Source organism: Gorilla gorilla, chromosome 1, assembly GCF_029281585.2.
Source record: "Gorilla gorilla gorilla isolate KB3781 chromosome 1, NHGRI_mGorGor1-v2.1_pri, whole genome shotgun sequence".
Classification (NCBI taxonomy): domain Eukaryota; kingdom Metazoa; phylum Chordata; class Mammalia; order Primates; family Hominidae; genus Gorilla; species Gorilla gorilla.
This window is the reverse complement of record NC_073224.2, coordinates 10,339,006-10,359,212: the sequence shown is the minus strand read 5'-3', so window position 1 is coordinate 10,359,212 and position 20,207 is coordinate 10,339,006. Positions and strand designations below refer to the sequence as shown.

The following is a 20,207-nucleotide window of genomic DNA, read 5'->3' as shown; positions in this document are numbered from 1 at the left end:
GGATTGCCTCAGCTCAGGAGTTCGAGACCAGCCTGGGCAACATGGTGAAACCCTGTCTCTACCAAAAATACAAAAATTAGCCAGGTGTGGTGGTGCACGCCTGTAGTCCCAGCTACTCAGGGGGCTGAGTCAGGAGGATCACCTGATCCTTGGGAGGTTGAGGCTGCAGTGAACAGCGATCGGTCTACTGCACTCCAGCCTGGGCAATAGAGTGAGACCCTGTCTCAACAAAATAAATAATAATAATAAATATTTCACAGTTTGAATTAGGAGTCAAGATTCAAACTGTGAATCTTGTGATTGGCTAACATGGGTTTTTTGTTTGTTTGTTTTTTGAGATGGAATTTTGCTCTGTCACCCAGGCTGGAGTGCAATGGCGCAATCTTGGCTCACTGCAACCTCCGCCTCCCGGGTTCCAGCGATTCTCCTGCTTCAGCCTCCCAAGTCGCTGGGATTACAGGCACCCACCACCACGCCCGACTAATTTTTGTATTTTTAGCAGAGATGGGGTTTCACCATGTTGGCCAGGCTGGTCTCGAACTCCTGACCTCAGGTGATCCACCTGCCTCGGCCTCCCAAAGCGCTGGGATTACAGGCATGAGCCACCGCGCCTGGCCTGGCTAACATGTTTTTAAAGTTTCTTTTAATGTGTAGTTTTTACTCCCAACCTTTCTTTTATCCTTGCAGTTTAATTATTGGAGGAACCAACTTGTTTGTCCTGTAGAATTTTCCACATCCTGGTTTTGCTGGTTGCATCATCATGGTATATATAATTAATGTATTTGTCTGTCTTCTCTACTTGATAAATTGGCAATTGGATCTAGAGCAAATTCAGATTTGATGTGGCGGGACCAGATTACTTTACAGGTGTTGTATCCTTCTATCAGGAAGTACATGATATCTGATTGTCTCTCTATGACGTCAGTACTATTGTTGATGAACACTAGGTCTATATTTATACATTAGGGACTGCAAAATGGTGATAATCTAATTCTATCATTCTTCATTTACTAGTATTTCCTTGATTTATAAGTATTTTCCTTTATCAGTTTTCAAAATAATGATTTGGTTTCTCAATATTCCTTAACAGCAACCAAGTAGTTTTTAAAATTATTTTTTAAAATTGATACATAATAGATGTACATGCTTTCAGGGTACATGTGATAATTTAATATATTTATATCAAGTATTTTTTGCTTTTTAGTATTATTATAAAGTCATGAATATTTGGTATATTTCAATCCATTGTCGTCATTATTCTTATTGATGTTCACAGTATCCCATTTTTGAATAGTGGGAGCTGCTTCAGGTTGGATTCTAAAAGCTTCCTGGATATATGGCATAAGACGATTTAGGTTCATCTTGTACCTATTGGTTTCCAATGACGTTATCAATCTTTTGTGACACGAGATCAGGGCCAACAGTGGGTTTTTGCTAATGATGTGTTATTAGGCAATAAGTAGAGGAAGAGTTTGGTTTGTGTTAGAGATTTACAGATCATTTTACTTGTTTTTGCACCATGCTTCTACACAATAGTGCACAGACACACAACTCACTGGTTAAATGGAGACCACAGAAGTCTCTGGGACACTTTATGAGCAGCCTAATATCTCCTGATTCTACAAGCTAGATTGGAGAATGCGTCTGGAGCCTGAGGCCAAACTGTAGTCCTCCTAGTTCTCAAATCAAGACAGGATTCACCTGTGGGGAAAATGATGTGTACAGAACCTCTGAATTCGTTGTAATAATCAGTGTCATTAGGAACTTTATTTATTTATTTATTTATTTTTGAGATGGAGTCTCATTCTGTCGCCCAGGCTGGAGTGGAGTTATGTGATCTCAGCTCACTGCACCCTCCACCTCCTAGGTTCAAGCGATCCTCCTGCCTCAGCCTCCCAAGTAGTTGGGACTCCAGGCATGCACTACCACTCCTGGCTAGTTTTTGTGTTTTTAGTAGAGACGGGGTTTCGCCATGATGGCCAGGCTGGTCTCAAACTCCTGACCTCAGGTGATCCACCCGCCTTGGCCTCCCAAAGTGCTGGGATTACAGGCGTCAGCCACTGCACCTGGCCACTTTTAAATCCCAGTGGCAGGAGTACTTATAGATTTGCCTTAAATTCCCATTTGTTGGGAGAACAAAAAACATACAAAACAGAGTAGGAGGCAGGTCCAATACAGACTTTCGAAAAGTGATAAAATGTGGTAAAAGCAAAGCTTCACACATCCAATCAGATGTCTTCCTCATAAGGGAAAGAACAAGTAACCAGCTGGAGAGGCCCAGCATTGTTTATTTCAGTCCTCCACCCTGTGAGGCTGACGAGGATCAGCGGTGGTCCTCTATGGTCAGGAGAGGGAACCAGAGGAGGGTGGTCTGGGAAGCGCTGCTTGACTCAGAGCTTCCTAGTACCAAGCACTGGATCCACTGAAGAAAAGGTGGGGAGAGGAAGAGTGGCTGCTTGTGGAGTGGGCTATGGCTGGAAACTGGTGAGAAGGTGATGACAAAAGAAGGCCCATTCTCGGTCTAAAATCTGTAAACAAGATCCTAAGAAGGGAGAGTGGGCTTAGGGATAAGACAGAGTAAAAAGAGGCGGGGAAGTTGCAGACGGAATACGCCGAGCCAGCGACAATGACTGGTTGGTTCAAACTTTCTTTCCTGGGACAGTGGAAATAAGAAGAGGTACTCACTTTGATGGGGATGTGGGGATATGGGAGAAGAGCCTGTGGATGGAGCACAACCAAACTGAAGTTATTGTGCAGCTGGTTTTGCAAGACACTGATCACCAGCATAGGTGATTAAAAAAGGACTTTCTATTAAGAAATGTTAACCCTTAAAGAATAGGATAAATGGGCCAGGTGTGGTGGCTCAGGCCTGTAATCCCAGCACCTTGGGAGGCCCAGGCGGGCAGATCACCTGAGGTTAGGAGTTTGAGAACAGCCTGACCAACATGGCAAAACCTCGTCTCTACTAAAAATACAAAGATCAGCCGGGTGTGGTGGCGCGTGCCTGTAATCCCAGCTACTCGGGCAGCTGAGGCAGGAGAATCACTTGAACCTGGGAGGCGGAGGTTCCAGTGAGCCGAGATGGCGCCACTGCACTCCAGCCTGGGGGACAGAGCGAGACTCCGTCATAAAAAAAAAAAAAAAAAAAAGAAAAAAGAATAGGCTAAATGGACCCCCATGTATTTATTAGGCATTGCCATTAACATATGGCCAATCTTGCCTCACCTATTCTCCCTCAACAGTTTCCCTCACCTCCATCCTCACCCCTGCTCGTTATTTCAAAACAAATTCTAGACATCACATCATTTCACCTATAAATGCTTTGATGTTATCTTTACCAGATAAGGTAGAGATAAGGACCTCCTTCCCCTTTTCCCCACACAACCATTAAACCATGATCATATCTTAAAAAGCTAACAATAATTCTGTAATGTCTGATATGCAATATTTTCAAATTTCCGCTCTTGTCTCATAAATATGCTTTTACCATTGGTTTATTCCAATCAGGATCCAAACAAGGTCCTCGTGTTGCATTTGGTTGATGCGTCTCTAAATCTTTAACTTTCCCTTCCCTTTTGTTCTTGTCTTTCATTTGCTGAAGAGCCTGGTCTTTGGTCCTGTAGAATCGTCCGCACGTTGGACTTGTCCGATTGCATTTCTGTGGTTGTGTTTAACACGTCCCTCTATTCCCTGTATTTCCTGTAGACCAATTTTTATATCTAGCGGCTCGATCAACGTCAAGTTCAGTTTTGTTTTTGTTTTTTCTTTCCTTGCAAATCAACTTCATTGGAAGTGGTGAATTTTTATTGCCTTCCTTCAGGAGGTAACATAATGTCTGGATTGTCTCTTTTTGTCACTCCTCAGACTCAGTAGCTGTCAGCCTGATCTAGGCTGTATGAAGCTCTCCATCAACCTGTCACCTAATGGTTGCCATTAACATTATTTTAGTAGGAGTTGCAAAATGGTGATTTTTTTTTAAAAAGATTCTATCATTCCTTCTTCATTTATGCAGTGGAATTCCTCTATTAAAGATAATTTTCTGAAGACCAGCCTGGGCAACATGGAGAAAGTCCATCTCTACTAAAAATAGAAAAATTAGCCAGGCATGGTGGTGTGTGCCTGTAGTCCCAGCTACTCAGGGGGCTCAGGGCTCAGGGAGTATAACCTGAGCCCAGGACATGGCGGTTGCAGTGAGCCATGATCACACCATTGTGCTTCAGCCTGGGCCACAGAGCAAGACCCCATCTCAAAAAAAAAAAAAAAAAAAAACAAAAACAAAAACCCAAGATAATATTCTGCCATCAACTATTTGGCTTCTTTGAAATACAGTTTGTTCAGAAAAGGCACAGCGGTTTGCTTCTTTTCTTTAATTTTTCAAGCAAAATATTTCTTGATTTCTCTTGAAAACATGCGTTTTTGGCTGGATGCTGTGGCTCACACCCATAATCCCAACACTTTGGGAGGCCAAGGCAGGAAGTTCACCTGAGGCCAGGAGTTTGAGAGATGCCTGGGCAACAAAGTAAGACCCCATCTCTACAAAAATTTTTAAAAAATTAGCTGGGTATGGTGGCACATGCCTGTAGTCCCAGCTACTGAGGAGGCCGAGGCAGGAGGATCACTTGAGCCCAGGAGTTCGAGGCTGCAGTATTGCACTCCAGCCTGGACAACAGAGCAAGACCCTGTCTCTGGAAAACAAACAGAAATATGCATTTTACTTTCATAAGTGTGTGTGTGTCATAGGTGGGCCTTAAAATTGCCTGTATCCCTTATGAGACGTATAAGCCTCCCTTTGGCTTGTGTGCTAGCCAAACCACACTTGGTAACATTCTTCTTCCCTTATTAGTTTCTGGTGATTTACAGTGTTTGCATTAGCAGTTACACTGCTCTTTCTGTCACAGTGAATCTCTCTGGGAGGAAGTGAAGTGTTTGGACTTGATTTAATGAAGCTATCATAGACTGATAAAACAGGTTTCAAATATCATAGGGTTATAAGGAAAAAGATGATTTAGAATAATTATTTAAATAAATGATAACAGTACACCATGAATTCCATAATAATTCTGAATATAACTCTTCCCTATGTTAAATAATTAACATTTACAACCATTTAAATATATTTCAATATTTAATATATTTAAATTGTATATTTAAAATAATGTATATTTAAAAATAAGAAAAATGTTCACACAACTCAAACTTGCACCTTGTTATATCTATGTTTCTTCCATTTTAAATTTTGTCATTCATCGATATGAACTGGTTACCAATAAATTTGGATTTGTAAGCTAGGTAGAAAGTTGGGGAAATTTCTGCAGGAATAACCAGGATTAACCAGATAATTTCAAGATTTTCTTGATCTAGGAATTAAGAATTCATATGATATGGTGGCCTGGTGCAGTGGTTCACCCCTGTAATCTCAGCACTTTGGGAGGCTGAGGCTGGCAGATCACCTGAGGTGTTTGAGACCAGCCTGGCTGGCCAACATGGCAAAACCCCGTCTCTACTAAAAATACAAAAATTAGCTGGGTGTGGTGGCGGGTGCCTGTAATCCCAGCCACTCGGGAGGCTGAGGCAGGAGAATCGCTGGAACCCGGGAGGCGGAGGTTGCAGTGAGCCAAGATTGCGCCATTGCACTCCAGCCTGGGTGACAAGAGTGAAACTCCGTCTCAACACAAACAAAACAAAAAACAAACAAAAAGGAATTCATATGACATGGGAACTAGAACTATTTCCAAACAGTTGTAATCCGATTCCAAAGAAACGCTGCACTTCTGGTTTCCTGATGATGTCACCCACATATATGGCTACGTCAAGGAGTCGGTCCTGAGAGCAGTGAGGCAGGAGCGAGGTCGAGTGGGCAGGCGTGAGAGCCGAGCACAGGGGCAGAAATGAAGACTCTGCACCCAGAAAGCGGAAAGGAGGCAAGTGGGGGACGGGGGTGTGGTCACCGGCCCAGGCACTATGGGACTGCACATCGCACCCAACACTAACTTCCCTTAATAAACACTAAGTTAATCTTTACAACTCTTCAGCAAGGCCGTGCCACCCCTGGTCCTTCTGTTCTGATCGGAGGACCTCGCCTCTTATTCAGCAGAGAGCGTAGAACCTTTGGCCTCTAACACCGCCAAATCTCCCTTTCACAGACCAACTGGCATCTAAGAGCTCTAGGGGCAGAAGTGCCGCTGTGGGGCACTGATGGGGCAGGGACTGTGGCGCAGGTCACCTCCTGCCTTTGCTGTCTGATGCGGGCTCCCAGGGCTGCTTGCATTTGGCAGGGGCTCCTCCTCCACGCTGCCCTCTCCTGGTTCTCAGTCCTGCTCGGTTTCCAGGCAATCACAGCCCCCCTGTGCACCACTCCAGGCACCGGGCTCCTAAAGCAGCCCCTTTTTCAGAGCTACCCTTTAGTTGGTGACACTCTCCACTACCAACCCCAGCCCAGCCCAGATTCCCTCCAAGCGCAATTGTGCTGGGCACAGTAGTCATCATCTCTAAGCTTACCTGTGATTTCATCCATCCTCACCTCGTCACCACTCTCAGAAGCTCCGCGTCCTCCTGGAGGCTAACTCCTCCTCTGCTGTTGTTCCCACTCCGGGCTGCCTCCTCACTGCCCTTCCTCCACCAGAGATTCCCTCCATGCTCTCCCCTTGACTTTGTCACCATCCCTGTGCTTATCGCTTTCAGACCACAGTCTTAGTCAAGTCCACCCCGTCTTTTCAAAGAACACCTTCCTTTCCTTTAGACGTCTCTCCCCGTCACCCACCCGTCACCCAGTCTCTCTTTCCCTCCCTCCACCGCCAAGCATTCTGAAGAAATGTTCCCCTCGCCCTGAGCTTGCTGCCCCTCCCTTCCATTTCCCAGCCTCCTGCAGTCTCACTCTGTCTCCAGCATTTACTGAGACTGCTGAGGTCCTCAGCGACATGCCCATTGCCAATCCCAGCAGCCTGTGTCCAGTTCTTCACGTTTTTTGAATTCACTGCAACATTGAATGTTTGCCAGTGATGCTTCCTTGCTGAAATTCTTCCTTGGATGAAAAGACACATTCTTTCCAGGTTATCCCTTTTCTCTTTGACTATTGCTTCTATGTCTTACTGAGGCCTCTTTCTATTTCCACCCTTAACCATTAGTGTTCCCAGGATTCTAGCCTCAGCTCAACTTCTTTCATCTCTCCCAGTAGCCTCATTCATCCCCGTGACCCCAGCTACACTTGCAAGGACTCCTAGATCCAAACCTTTGATCCAGCCTTTCACTAAGACACTCTCCAGCTGAATGTTGTGCTGGTCTCTCATATGCAGCAGAGTCTATTCCTCCTCCTCTCAGCTCTCTTTTCTGTCCAACCTAGACCACAGGCATCAGTCTCTAGGACTTGCCTCAGCGTCTCTGGGGTCCCTCCTTCCACTCTACTCCTATAATACGAGGTGATTCCAGCCCTCATCCCCTCCTTCCTTGACAGTTGCCATAGCCTCCTAACTCTGCCTCTAGGCTCAGCCCAGTCCGATCCATTATTCCTCTGCTTTTAGAAGTATTTTTCTAAATAGATATGGCCATGGCTTGTACCTCAGTATGGGTTTTGTCAAAAGCAGAACCTGAAACGAGGATTCTGGTGTAGTTGTTGTATTTGGGAGGAAACAATAGTATGTGAGTAGGGAAGGAAGACAGGAAAGGGAAGCAGGCCAGTAAAGGGTGTGTTGTCAAGCCAGTTACCGCTGCACGTAACTGGAGCTGAATCTTGCTGGGCAACTCTAGGAGTCTCGTAGAATACATGCCTCAGAGGTATCCTGCCTGAGGGGCGAGAGAGCTGGGTTATTTATACTCCGACCCTCATCAGGCAATGAGAGGTGTCAATTCTGTAGCAGTTCATTCCCCTCCTGCAGTACTTGGAGGCAGGGGGCTCATGAACCCCTTAGGCAGTAGAAGTCAAGCCAGCTATTGCAATGGAAAGGCTCAAAGGGCTAGAGAGGGGCACAGATGGAAGGACAGGGACAGTATCTGTCTCATTACCCTCCTGCTTAATAATCCCCAGAGGTCCCCACTGCCCACAGCTGGCCTTTCTGGCCTCCTCCCCTGCACTGCTTCCCTCCATTCACACAAGGGTTCTGAGGTCTTTCCTGAAGAAGACAAGCACCCTCATGCCGGCACGCCTGGGTGTGCATCGCTCTTTCCTCCACATCACCCTTCGCTTTTAGGTTAACTGATAATACTGGCTGCACGTACTGGGCACCTGCTACCTGCAGAGTCATTTATGTATGTTAGTTGATTTAATGTAACTGCTATAATAGCATATGAGTTGACTAGCTAAAAAGAATGATCACTTCCATTCTACAGGTAAGGAAATCACAGCTCAGAGAGGTTATCGAAGTGCCTCTGGCACAAAGCTAGCAAGTGGCAGGGCCATGTTGGGAGACCCGGCTCCCTGCTACAAAGCCTGTGCGAGGCACTAACCACTGGGCTGAACTACCTCAGACTTCCTGTCTCAGCTCGGCGGTGGCCTGTCCTTGCTCCTTCTCACCTAAATAGATGTGCTGTCAGCTCTGTCTTCCCATAGCCTATGGTACTTTTTTTATGTGGGTGTCTTCCTTAAGCGTGTGTTGTCTTGTAGTGTAAGTATTTATCATCTGACTTCCCTTTTAAACCATAAGTCCCTCCCATTTTAATCTTCAATGCTTGGCCAATTGCGTAACTCGAGTAAAGCCTTCATTAACTTTTAAAAGAGCATTAAGTTGAATTCTGCTGGGCACAGTGGCTCACGCTTGTAATCCCAGCACTTTGGGAGGCCGAGGCAGGCGGATCACTTGAGGTCAGGAGTTTGAGACCAGCCTGGCCAACATGGTGAAACCTCATCTCTATTAAAAATACAAAAAATTAGTCGGGCATGGTGATGCACGCCTGTAGTCCCAGCTACTCAGAGGGCTGAGGCAGGAGAATCACTTGAACCCAGGAGGTGGAGGTTGCTGTGAGCCGAGATTGCACCACTGCATTCTAACCTGGGCGACAGAATGAGGTTCCTTCTCAAAAAACAAAACAAAACAAAACAAAGAATTAAGTTGAATGAATGTTGACTTTGTTTCAATACCATGTACACAAATACTGAGGAATGAGACTTCTTAAATAAGACAGGACCTAGTTTTGACTTTTCTGGGCATATTCTGCTGGGCGGGAAAGAAATACGAACATTAACTCTAATGGACCACAGACAGATGGCCTGCCAGCCAGACAGCGCCCCGCTGAGGGCCAGAGCAGGGCCTTTGCCCAAATCAAGGAGGAGCCTATTGTTTCTTCCAGTTTGTGTATGGAAGGCAAAAACATACAAACAAACAAAAATTCTTTGAAAGCTCTTCAGGCTCTGCAATTTGGGACATGTTTATAGGGCATGCATGAGTCACAGTGGTCAGTGGCTCTGTGGCCACAGAAGGCATTAAGAGGAAATGTTAGTGGCCTCCTCACCCTTTGTTCCTTAAAGGGCTTCTGCATTGACACCAACAGCCAGAAGGGTTTGCTAGCTTTTAGTGTGGTTATAGTGTGGACTTAGACACTATAAAGTGGGAGGAAAGAAAGCTCCTTTTAGGGAAGAAACTTCTACCTATGTCAGCTATAGTATACCAGCTCACAGAGTGCTAAGAAAAAATAAATTTTTTAATTTAAAAAAACTACATGTGCATGTTTATGAAAACCTGGTTTCACAATCAGAATACTGAACCTGCTAATAAATTTATACCAGAAAAGCATGCATGCTTTGCTGTTAAAAATTAACTTTATAATTTACTTTTTGGCAATAGGGGATAATGAGAAAGAGCAGCAAAGATATCTTTAAAAGGCAGCAGGGAGTCAGACCTCCTCCTCCTTTCTTCACCCAGGTCTGCACTCGCGGGCACTGAGTCGAGACCACCAAATGCATGTGGGTGGGTCTGATACCCGGTGACCTGCAGGGACAGCAGCACTCCCAGCCTCTGCCCACCTGCTGACCGCAGGGCAAAGTGTCTAGTTGTAAAAGGAAAGTATGGCTCCTTCTCCCTTCAACCCGGCCGAATCTTCCAAAGTCATTTGCAGAATATTGACTGCACAGAGCGAAGAACACTTTGTTTACAGTGCAGTTGGTGCAAAATGAATAGACCAATGAAGGTGACGTGAATGTCTTTGACTCATATTTATAGATTTTGGCTTCTTTGTTTCCTCTTGAACGTATTCGCAGTGCCTCCTTTCTTTGTCTGTCTTCTCTTCACTTTCATCAAAGGCAGCCTGTTCCTTCTGACCTTGAAATTTCTTGTGTAAACCTCATGCCTGTTGGCACCTGAACCCACCTAAAGTTTAAGGGGTCCAGGGGTAAGGGGACTTTTAGAAAACCCTGCTGTCCTATGGCCAACATCAGATAACTGGGGTGGGACATAGTAGCTCATGCCTGTAATCCCAGCATTTTGGGAGGCTGAGGCAGGAGGATGACTTGAGCCCAAGAGTTCAAGACCAGCCTGGGAAATGTAGTGAGACTCCGTGTCTATACAAATAAAAAAAAATTAGCTGGGTGTGGCACGCACCTGTAGTCCCAGCTACTCTGCAGGCTGAGGCCAGAGGATTGCTTGAGCCTAGGAAGTCGAGGCTGCAGTGGGAAGTGTTTGCGCCACTGCACTCCAGCCTGGGTGACAGAGCAAGATCCTGTCTCAGGAAAAAAGATAATCTGGAAGACGTTATTATTTGTTTTTGTTTGTTTGTTTTTTAGACAGAGTTTCGCTCTTGTTGCCCAGGCTGGCGTGCAATGGCACAATTTCTGCTCACCGCAACCTCCGCCTCCCGGGTTCAAGCGATGCTCCTGCCTCAGCCTCTCGAGTAGCTGGGATTACAGGCGCATGCCACCACGCCCGGCTAATTTTGTATTTTTAGTAGAGATGGGGTTTCTCCATGTTGGTCAGGCTGGTCTCGAACTGCCGACCTCAGGTGATCTGCCTGCCTCGGCCTCCCAAAGTGCTGGGATTACAGGTGTGAGCTACTGCATCCGGCCTTATTATTTGTTTTTATGGATGATCCTTATTCCTTTACTTATTTCATTTAAGGTTACCTTTAAGATTATTGGAGCTTAAAAAAGAAATATACAGCTGAGTGAGAAAAGGTTATTGAAAATTTTACTATATATGTGTGTGTGTTCATATGCTTAGAGACATTGTGAAAGCCGGTAACTTTTAAACTTCTTTATACTTTTACTTAACTGTGGTGGAATATACATAACATCAAGTTTACCATTTTAACCACTTCCATGCATATAGTCCAGGGGGATTAAATAAATTCACATTGTCGTGCAGCCATCACCCTGATCCTTCTCTAGAACTTTCTCATTCTAAATGGAAATTCCATACTCCTCAAACAGTAACTCCTGTTCTTCCTTCATGTTACCTTTTTTTTTTTTTTTTGAGATGGAGTCTCTCTCTGTTGCCCAGGCTAGAGTGCAGTGGCACGGTCTTGGCTCACTGCAGCCTCCGCCTCCTGAGTTCAAGCAGTTCTCCTGCCTCAGCCTCCCAAGTAGCTGGGATTACAGGTGTCTGCCACCACGCCCAGCTAATTTTTTAATTTTGGTAGAGACAGTGGTTTCACCATGTTGGCCAGGTTGGTCTCGAACTCCTGACCTCAAGTGATCCACCTGCCTCGGCCTCCCAAAGTGTTGGGATTACAGGCGTGAGCCACCGCACCTGGCCCCTGATACTATTTTGAGTGTGATTCTTACAGTAATATCTTATATTTTAAAAAACAGGATACACCTTACCTTGGTCCTTAAAGAATATGTTTGCTTATTCTGCTGTGGTTCCAAGATTATTTTTCCTATAAAGTTTTCCCCCCTAAGAGCTTATCACCGTGTTTTACAGGCGAGTCAGCCAAGTAAGACATGATGAAAATGCCAGTGTTACGAGGTTCCCAGGCGCTCCTTCATAAAGATTCTGAGAAAAGCTTTTAAGAATGTATCTAAGAGTTGCTTTCAGGGATCTTAACTCAATTAGTGGAGGTTGCTGACCACAGGCATGTCTAGAGCACAGACTATATCGTCACGTTACTCTGTTGTCTTCTCATTGTTCAATTCAGCAGCATTTTATAAGGCCCGCTGTGTGCTCTGCACTGTGCTAAGTACTGCGAGAAATAGAAAAGTTGAAGACGTGGTTATTGTCTGAAATGGCAGCTCCTGGGAAAAAGTGCTGTAGAAAGAGGAGCTGGCTATAGAAAATATGGTAATTTCTAACCTAAAATTAATATGCCACTTATGATCATACAATACGAACATTAACGTGTTCAAATATGAGAACAGGAACGAATGCTGGAAATATATTAAAGTAATAACAATAATAATATTAACACCTAACAGTCACTAAGCATCTGTCATGTGCCAAACGCCACACTCGACACTTTACGCGCATTATCTCCTTTAATCCCCCCAAGAACAAGAAGCTTACAGTGATGGCTCTTGTCCCCAGTTTAGTTAGAAAAGCTGTGACACACACAGAGATTAAGGGCGTGGTACTAGCAAGTGATGACATGGGGCTCCCAACGCAGACCTGCCCGACTCCACGGTCCAAGGCTGGTGTTTGTCATTGTTGGGACAACCATTGGTACACTGTGATGTCCAGTCTGGAAATAAAAGAGAGTGGATTTTGTTCTGTTACATTTTATTTTTCACAGAAGTGAAAAGGAAAAGGAAGCAATTCATTTAAAAAGCATCCAAAAGCAGGATGTTGTTTCTGTCACGCCATTGCTTGGGGTCTGCTACCAAGTCCCTTACTGGTAGCTTAGGCCTCACTGGTTGGGATTCTTTTTTAAAAAAATTGTCTTCCTGGGTCGGTTGTGGTGGCTCACACCTGTAATCCCAGCACTTTGGGAGGCCGAGGCAGGCGGATCACAAGGTCAGGAGTTCAAGAGCAGCCTGGCCAATATGGTGAAACCCTGTTTCTACTAAAAATACAAAAAAATTAGCCAGGTGTGGTGGCAGGTGCCTGTAATCCCAGCTGCTTGGGAGGCTGAGGCAGGCGGATCACAAGGTCAGGAGTTCAAGAGCAGCCTGGCCAATATGGTGAAACCCTGTTTCTACTAAAAATACAAAAAAATTAGCCAGGTGTGGTGGCAGGTGCCTGTAATCCCAGCTGCTTGGGAGGCTGAGGCATGAGAATTGCTTGAACGCCAGAGGCAGAGGTTGCAGTGAGCTGAGGTCACGCCACTGCACTCCAGCCTGGGTGACAGAGTGAGACTCCATCTAAAAAAAAAAAAAATTGTCTTCCTAAGATGTCCCTAGATTCCTTCATGTACGACATCCATGGGGACACCACCATGCAAAGCCAAGTGGTTGGCCAGCAGCCGGTTCCTGCCAGTCTTCATGTCGGGCTGAGGACTCGTTCAAGAGGAAATTCACCGATGCGTGAACAGCCTGCCTGTTCGTTTGGTGAAATAGGGCAGATTTTTTATTTCATAAAAGTGTAGTAAAGGGAGATGCTATTAATCAAGGATTTAAATTATGATCATTATTATTATTATTATTATTTTTGAGACAGAGTCTTGCTCTGTTGCCCAAGCTGGAGGGCACAGTGATCTTGGCTCGGTGCAACCTCTGCCTTCTGGGTTTAAGCGATTCTGTTGCCTCAGCCTCCCAAGTAGCTGGGACTAGAGGCACATGCCACCATGCCCAACTAATTTTTGTATTTTTAGTAGAGATGGGGTTCTGCCATGTTGGTCAGGATGGTCTCGATCTCGTAACCTCGTGATCCACCCGCCTCAGCCTCCCAAAGTGCTGGGATTACAGGCATGAGCCACCATGCCCAGCCGAGATTTAAATTATTTATTTTATTATTTATTCATTTATTTATTTTGAGACAGGGTCTCGCTTTGTCATCCAGGCTGGAGTGCAGTGGCACGATCTCGGCTCATGCAGCCTCGACCTCCCCAGTTCAAGCAGTTCTCCTGCCTCAGCCTCCCAAGTAGCTAAGACTATAGGCATGCCACTTCGCCTGGCTAATTTTTGTATTTTTTGTAGAGATGGGGTTTCACCATGTTGCCCAGACTGGTCTCAAACTCCTGAGTTCAAGCAATCTGCCTGCCTCAGCCTCCCAAAGTGTTGGGATTACAGGCGTGAGCCACCCTGCCTGGCTTTAAGTTACTTATTTAAAAAAAATTATTGCCCACTCTTTAGCAATGGGGAGGGAATAGTGTTTCTTCCTGGATCTTCAGGAGTGGCTGTCCCTTCTGGGAAGGTGCACTTTTCAGTTGAGAAATGAAGTTCAGGGAACCTGGTGACAGTGGGTTAATAGTTTCTCAACTCACCTCTTTTTGCCAACTCTGACATGTAGGACTCATTCATTCTTTCAATCACTGTCATTCATTTATTTATTCATCAGTAAGTGCCTTCCTTGAGCATGGCACACCAAACTATGTAGCAGGGCTCAAAGAACCATTGTGCACAGTGCCTGCCCTCATAGGGCTGGCTGTCTAGTGAGGGAGGTGGGCGTGTGAACAGGCAAATCACACACCAGTGGCCAACACCAGGGCAGAATGATGGACAAAGCACTGCTGATGGGCAAAGAGCACAGAAAACAAAACGACGACCTGGGCCTGGTGCCGTGGCTCGGCAGGAAGATTGTTTGAGGCCAGGAGCTTGAGACCAGCTTGGGCAACAGAGTGAGATCCTATCTCTTTTTTTTTTTTTTTTGAGACAGCGTCTCACTCTGTCGCCGAGGCTGGAGTGCAGTGGCGTGATCTCAGGTCACTGCAGCCTCTGCCTCCCGCTTTCAAGCGATTCTCTTGCCTCAGCCTCCTGAGTAGCTGGGATTACAGGTACCATCGCCATGCCTGGCTAGTGTTTTTGTATTTTTAGTAGAGACGGGGCTTCACCATGTTGGCCAGGCTGGTCTCGAACTCCTGGCCTCAAGTGATCTGCCTGCCTCAGTCTCTCAAAGTGCTAGGATTATAGACATGAGCCACTGTGCCTGGCCTAAAGATCCTATCTGTACCAGGAAAAAAAAAAGAAAGAAAATTAGCCAGGTGTGGTTACTCACACCTATATCCCAAGTAATTGGGAGGCTGAAGTGAAGGCTACTTGGGAGGATCGCTTGAGGCCAAGAGTTAGAGGCTGCAGTGAGCCTTGACTGAGTCACTGCACTCCAGCCTGGGCAATGGAGTGAGACCTTGCCTCTTAAAAACAAAACAAAACAAAACAATACAAAACAAAAAAAACTCTGGCTTGAGGAGTCTAGAAATTAGGAGGTGACATCTGAGCTGTGTCTTAAAGGACAAATAGGAAGTTTCGGGTGGAGCTGACATCTGCAAGAGCACAAAGCCTCAAGAGCTAGCCAGCGTCCACCTCGTCAAACAGATGTGGCGTCAGAACAAGAAACTCTCCAGGGCAAGAGGAAAGTGCCTACATTTCTTGTTTGTATTTTATACCATATAGATAAAATTGTTATTTGTTTTTTGTAAGGCTTTCAGTCACCTTGAGTATCTGGCTAAAACCTATTTTTTATCTTAAACTATAGACACAAATATTAATGTTGTCAAAGTAGCGTAAAAGCTGGCCTTGTAGAAATATTTTATCAACTAAATACATGGAAGAGCTGTGTAATAAAATCTTGTCTCCTTAGCTTTTTCTTGTGTGCTGTGTAGTACAAAATATTTTGTTTTTATCTCCCTTCTGTGGTTAATACTTATAAAGCCAGCAACGATTTTATCTGACATTCAGAAATATCAATGTAAAAGCCTGTAAGCCCTGCAAAGAAAATTGTTTTTCTTCATTCTTTTCACCAATACTGGGAAGCTCCCAAAGATATCCAAGGTTAAGCAATTTGCATTCAGATTGTTGTTATTAAGTCTGGTTTCCTTCTCTTTTTTGTGAGACAGAGTCTTGCTCTGTTGCCAGGCTGGAGGGCAGTGGTACAATCTCTGCTCACTGCAACCTCTGCCTCCCGGGTTCCAGTGATTCTCCTGCCTCAGCCTCCCGAGTAGCTGGGATGACAGGCAGTCACCACCACACCCGGCTAATTTCTTTGTATTTTAGTAGAGACAGGGTTTCACCATGTTGGCCAGGCTGGTCTCGAACTCCTGACCTCAAGTGATCCACCTGCCTCAGCCTCCCAAAGTGCTAGGCAGCCTCCCAAAGTGCTAGGATTACAGTCATGAGCCACCGTGCCCAGCCTGGTTTCCTTCTTTTGATAAATAATAACAGAGAAAATAAAGCACATCCACTTATTTTTATTGTTATTTTATTTTATTTTATTTATTTATTTTTGAGATGAAGTTTCCCTCTTGTTGCCCAGGCTGGACTGCAATGGCACAATCTTGACTCAGTGCAACTTTGCCTCGCAGGTTCAAGCAATTCTCTTTCCTCACCCTCCCAAGGAGCTGGGATTACAGGCGTGCACCACCATGCCCAGCTAATTCTGTATTTTTAGTAGAGATGAAGTTTCACCATGTTGGTCAGGCTGGTCTCTAACTCCTGACCTCACACATCCACTTAGTTTTAAATATGCTTCAGGGCAGGCACGGTGGCTCATGTCTATAATCCCAGCACTTTGGGAGGCCAAGGCAAGCGGATCACTTGAGGCCAGGAGTTCAAGACCAGCCTGGCCAACATGGCAAAACCTCATCTCTACTAAAAATACACAAATTAGCTGAGTGTGGTGGTGCGCACCTGTAGTCCCAGCTGCTTGGGAGGCTGAGGCATGAGACTTGCTTGAACCCAGAGGTGGAGGTTGCAGTGAGCCAAGATTGTGCCACTGCACTCCAGCCTGGGTGACAGAGTGAGACTCTTGTCTCCAATAAATAAATAAATACGCTTAAAATGGGAAATGATGACTTCCAGGCTGTGGGATGTTTACTTAAGCAAAAACCTCCGTTACGCTACCTGAGAATTACATTACTCAAGTTTGAATAATTACAAAACTGCATGATGGGTCTGCCCTGTCTGACCTCCTGCACACTTAGGCCGAGAACTGAAAGACCCTAGTGTCAAAAATATTTAAGATCTGCCATGAGAAACAGATGAGGGAGAATTAGAGCAAACCCTGGCCCCAGGGTGCATTTTGAGATTGAAATCGCAGCCTAGTCTCTTCCATTACACCATCAGTAAATCTTGAAGGACAGAAGAGTAGCCAAGAACAACACAGGGACAGGTGCGCTGGGCTTGGCTGGGGAGGGAGCCAGGTGAGGTTGTGGCTTCCTGAATGCCCTCGAAGTTTGCCCCTGCAGCTTCCTTCGGAGAACTGGGAGAACACCATGTGTCACCTTGTGGAGCATTTTAAAAACGAGTGAGAAACCTTTATCGGGAAGATGCTACGTGCTGTAAAACAATGACAGTAAGCCGGGTGCAGTGGCTCACGCCTGTAATCCCAGCACTTTGGGAGGCTGAGGCAGGCAGATTGCCTAAGGTCGGGAGTACGAGATCAGCCTGACCAACATGGAGAAACCCCGTCTCTACTAAAAATACAAAATTAGCCTGGAGTGGTGGTGCACGCCTGTAATCCCAGCTACTCAGCCTCAGGAGGCTGAGGCAGGAGAATCACTTGAGCCCCAGGAGGCGGAGGTTGTGGTAAGCCAAGATCACACCACTGCACTCCAGCCTGGGCAACAAGAGCAAAACGCCATCTCAAAAAAAGAAAAGAAAAGAAAAGAAAAAAATAATGATAATAACAGTTGATGAAATGCTTTGATTTCCAGAAGACATTATATAAAGAGAGAACTTTACTTGCATGGGACAGCTGATGAGCTCCTCAGCTAGGGAGAGGGGAGGGATTGACTCATTTTTGATGATGGGGCAGGGCCAAGGCTGTAGGGAATTGGGCATTGTCTGGTTGCTGGTGGTATGAGATGCTGGCGGAGCCCAAGCCATGCCTCTGGCTGTTATGTGAGGGTGGGAAAATTCCAGTTTGCTAGAACCATTAATAACACAAGTGGAAATCATGGGTAGGTTTACAGTTTATTCAAGCAAGTACTTCTAATTAAACAGAAAAAAAGAGTGTGAACTCTTGACCAAGGCATATTCATGATTTTCAGTAAAATAATTTCTCACTTCTAGTGATCGAAATAATAATGAAGTGCGAATATGAAGTGAAATGCAACATTAAGGGTTGGTTAACCCCAAATTCTTTCATCAAAGAGCAATATACAAGAAATTGGAGAGTTGTTTTTTTTTTTCATACTAAAAGTAACCATTAAGGGTAAAGAACTGAGCCTGGCACAGTGGCTCATGCCTGTAATCTCAGCATTTTGGGAGGCCGAGGCAGGAGGCCAGGAGTTGGAGACCAGTCTCGGCAACAAAGCGAGGCCCTGTCTCTACAAAAAAAAATTTAAAAGTAACTGAGCATGGTGATGCATGCCTGTAGTCCAGCTACATGGGAGGCTAAGGCAGGAGGCTGAAGTGAGCCATGATCACGCCACTGTGCTCCAGCCTGGGCAACAGAGCAAGACCCTGTCTGAAAAAAAAAGGAGGCTGGGCACAGTGGCTCACGCCTGTAATCCCAGCACTTTGGGAGGCCGAGGCATGTGGATCACAAGGTCAGGAGATCAAGACCATCCTGGCTAACATGGTGAAGCCCCGTCTCTACTAAAAATACAATGAAGTAGCCACGTGTGGTGGCAGGCGCCTGTAGTCCCAGCTACTCGGGAGGCTGAGGCAGGAGAATGGCGTGAACCCAGGAGGCGGAGCTTGCAGTGAGCCTAGATCGTGCAACTGCACTCCAGCCTGGGCAACAGAGCGAGACCCCGTCTCAAAAAAATAAATAAATAATAAATAAGTAAATAAGTAAATAAATAAATAAAAGAGCAAGGAACTGAACCCAGTGGATATGCTGGGGCATCAGATAGAGGCTGTTGGGCATTTAGTTAAAATAAGATGGATGACCATAATCTGAAAGATGTGAAAGAAGAAACTGACCTAATTTATTTTTTTGAATGAATAAAATATATTTGGTACAAAATTCAAAAGGTATGAAGGCTCATAGAGTAAAAACTAATTTTTTTTTTTATAAATGTGTCCCAAAAGCACTCGGATCCCTCTCCCCTGAGTGCACCGATTCCAGGGAATCCTTGTGTGAACAGGCGGGTAGCATCCTTATGCGCCCTTCACGCATCTCTACACATCACACTTTTCTCACTAAGCAACAGGTCCCATACGCTCAGTTCCTAATTTTATAAATACCCACCTCATCGATCTCAATGTCTGTGTAGTATTCTATTGCGTGAATGTGCCATATTTTATTTAACCAGTTCCCTTCTCAAGAATATGGAAGCAGTTTTCCATCTTTCAGAAACTCTGATTTGTTTATTATTTGTATTTTTTTCCTGACAAAAATGCTGTTCAGAACAGAAATTCGAGTTTAAATTGCAGTGGCTGTTCTGGTTCATGTAGAACTAGACTCCAGCCTTTTCCTCATTTTCTTTTGCCTGGTAGATTTTTGCTTATCCTTTTATTTTCAGCATTTTTCAAACATTTTATTTTGGATGTGTCTCTTGTATACCCAAGCAGTGATTGCAACATTTTCAGCAATTGCTATAATTTCCATTTTAGATACAGAGACACCTGTCACTTCGCACCTTAAATGAAGAGCTTCTGAGCTAATTTCTTCAATGGGCAGGCACCTCGGGGGTGATACATGAATAACGTGGAATAATGCAATTTGGGCAGATTACCAGTTAAGAGCAATGTTAGGTTTGACCCACTTTGCCTTGCAGGCCGCTAAAGCCTCAAACAATATGACACCTGGCCTTTTACAAAAACCGGACAGTGGAGGTGTTGACAGGAATGGTGTTAAGCCAGGTTCATCTGGGTTTGTCAAGCATAGACTTCTATTTTTAAAATATTTAGGGCAAATACAGTTCAAAATTAATTTGGTCAACTACATTTTTCTTAAGTTTCTTTAGTTTTGAAACCTTTGTATATTTTTGTTAATTATGAAACTCATACAAATATTATGTAGGCAGAATTTTCAGGAGGTTTTATGTCCCTTTTTATAAACCTGTAACAAAGAAATAAGTGATATAATAGGGAAATACGGAGGTGTATTTGTAGTCTTTGTATTTTACAAAATTATCATCTGACCATAGATGTGATCGTTGCTGTTCCAAGTAACAGAAAGCTCAACCCATAAAAGGAATTAACTGGCTTATATGTGACAGAAGATTCCAAAAGCAGACATAGCTTCAGATGCAGCTTGATCCAGGGCTCAGATGCCATCATCAGAATCCAATTCTTGGATCTGTTTCTT

The 20,207-nt window shown here is 44.9% G+C and overlaps 1 protein-coding gene across 3 annotated transcripts in view; it reads left to right on the top strand.

Annotated features, from left to right (window-relative positions):
- The window catches only part of EFCAB2 (EF-hand calcium binding domain 2), a 158,784-nt gene that overhangs the window by 134,127 nt on the left and 4,450 nt on the right, over nt 1-20,207 (top strand). The window lies entirely within an intron of this gene.